The 2,500-nt window shown below is 48.6% G+C and overlaps 1 non-coding gene across 1 annotated transcript; it reads right to left on the reverse strand.

The window, feature by feature from the left end:
* Positions 1-395: 395 nt before the first annotated feature.
* LOC125774041 (5.8S ribosomal RNA) lies at positions 396-553 on the reverse strand. Its single transcript, XR_007420556.1, has one exon. It is a non-coding gene; the product is annotated as a 5.8S ribosomal RNA (ribosomal RNA).
* Between the last annotated feature and the right edge of the window lie 1,947 nt (positions 554-2,500).

Here is a 2,500-nt window from a genome sequence, read left to right on the forward strand (position 1 = left end):
GCATCGATGGGTTAATCATGCACCACTATTATAAAACCCTTTGACGTTTTCCCCCAAGCACGTTGATCCAGTATTACGACGGATACGGTCAACGAATTCTTGGACATCAAAGAGGTTTTCGATTGAATTTCCCCATGTTTCACAACGTACTCTTAGCGGTATCCTACGATACGTCTCACTCTATTTGTGTGTGTGCGCGTTTACGTGCGTGCGATTTATGCGGTTCACCCCTTTACTTTCAGCGCCCTGCGGTCCCAACAAAGGTCCCGAGCACGCCATTATGCACAGTGTGGAAGCGTGTTTCCCCCACGACACTAGACGGGCTGCTCGCCATAGTGTTCTATTGTGGCACGCTCCACCCTGAAGTTTGGTTTGTTGTATATCAAGGAATTGATAGGCACTCAAGAATGTGTGCATCGGCCGGGTTTAATCGTCCGACGCGCAATATGCGTTCAACTTATCGGTGTTCATGTGTCCTGCAGTTCACATTGTGACGCGCATTTAGCTGCGGTCTTCATCGATCCATGAGCCGAGTGATCCCCTGCCTAGGGTTTTATAGTAAGGTTCCCAATGTAACACAATCCCGGTGGTACGTCCAAAGACTAACTTTCTGACTAAGTTGTCTTTATTACCCAATAGTCCCAGGCCTTGTGACTTGTGGCTCATGTCTACGCCCATGGCCACCATTCGCTAAGATAGTTTTGAAGTCACTTTGAAGGCCCAGGAACAACTCTCTTAGCACATCGGTTAACCTGGCGCCGCAGTCAACTCATGTGCTTGGATCGGATCGAGCTATTGAGTATTGGGCCTGCATACTCGCTCATCCGTATCCTTTGCGTACCGCCCCATGGCCCTTGTATGTCTGCACCACAGTTCCTGTTCGTTCCGTGCCTATGGCCGGATACGTATTGCACATCGGTATACCTGTCGCTACTCAGGCAACTCGTGTGCGTGGATTGGATCGAGAACATGGTGTGTGCCCCATGTTATAATTGATAGTCCATATCCACTTTATAGGTTAAAGTCATAAGTTGTGATTGCACAACCATTCTTCATAAGAGTTTAATCACTCTTCAACTAACTTTCGTTCTGGTGTCTTGGTATCAAATCGCGTAAGACACAAGATTCTACTGGCCAAATAGAATCTAGCACATTGGTTAACCTGGCGCCGCAGTCAACTCATGTGCTTGGATCGGATCGAGCTATTGAGTATTGGGCCTGCATACTCGCTCATCCGTATCCTTTGCGTACCGCCCCATGGCCCCGTCCTTAGAGTTAATGACTAGTAGGCTTAACTCTTTGTATGTCTGCACCACAGTTCCCGTTCGTTCCGTGCCGTGGCCGGATACGTATTGCACATCGGTATACCTGTCGCTACTCAGGCAACTCGTGTGCGTGGATTGGATCGAGCTCATGGGGTGTGTAGAGATTCCATGTTATAATTGCAAGTCCATATCCACTTTATAGGTTAAAGTCATAAGTTGTGATTGCACAACCATACTTCATAAGAGTTTAATAACTCTTCAACTAACTTTCGTTCTGGTGTCTTGGTATCAAATCGCATAAGACACAAGATTCTACTGGCCAAATAGAATCTAGCACATTGGTTAACCTGACGCCGCAGTCAACTCATGTGCTTGGATCGGATCGAGCTATTGAGTATTGGGCCTGCATACTCGCTCATCCGTATCCTTTGTGTACCGCCCCATGGCCCCGTCCTTAGAGTTAATGACTAATAGGCTTAACTCTTGTTTGTCTGCACCACAGTTCCCGTTCGTTCCGTGCCGTAGCCGGATACGTATTGCACAGTAGTAGACACCGTAATCTGACGTATCTAACACACCACTATTGTAACTCGTCGTCCAAGGACCTTTCAAGTGCCTGATGGCCAGGGGAGCTCTTACACGGCACGGAGACACAGTGATGCTCGCCCATCAAAGTGTACAACGATCGAGTTTGCTTAAGTGTCTGGGTACCTACACACCAGACACAATGCAATGGCCATGGATCCACACAAGGCACATCACATGCAGAAAGCTTCACCAGATTATGACACATACCACACTCTTGTAACTCGTCGTCGAAGGGGCGTTCAAAGTGCCTTACGGCTAGGGGAGATCTAGCACGGCACGGAGACACAGTGATGGTTGCCCATCAAAGTGTACAACGATCGAGTTTGCTTTCCGCGCAAGCGTTCTAAGTGTCTGGGTACCTACACACCAGACACAATGCAATGGCCACGGATCCACACAAGGCACATCACATGCAGAAAGCTTCACCAGATTCTGACACATACCACACTCTTGTAACTCGTCGTCGAAGGGGCGTTCAAAGTGCCTTACGGCTAGGGGGGATCTAGCACGGCACGGAGACACAGTGATGGTCACCCATCAAAGTGTACAACGATCGAGTTTGCTTTCCGCGCAAGCGTTCTAAGTGTCTGGGTATCTAAGCACCAGACACAATGCAATGGCCACGGATCCACACAAGGCACATCACA

The sequence above is a fragment of the Anopheles funestus genome (assembly GCF_943734845.2).
Source record: "Anopheles funestus chromosome X unlocalized genomic scaffold, idAnoFuneDA-416_04 X_unloc_74, whole genome shotgun sequence".
NCBI classification, from domain to species: Eukaryota; Metazoa; Arthropoda; class Insecta; order Diptera; family Culicidae; genus Anopheles; species Anopheles funestus.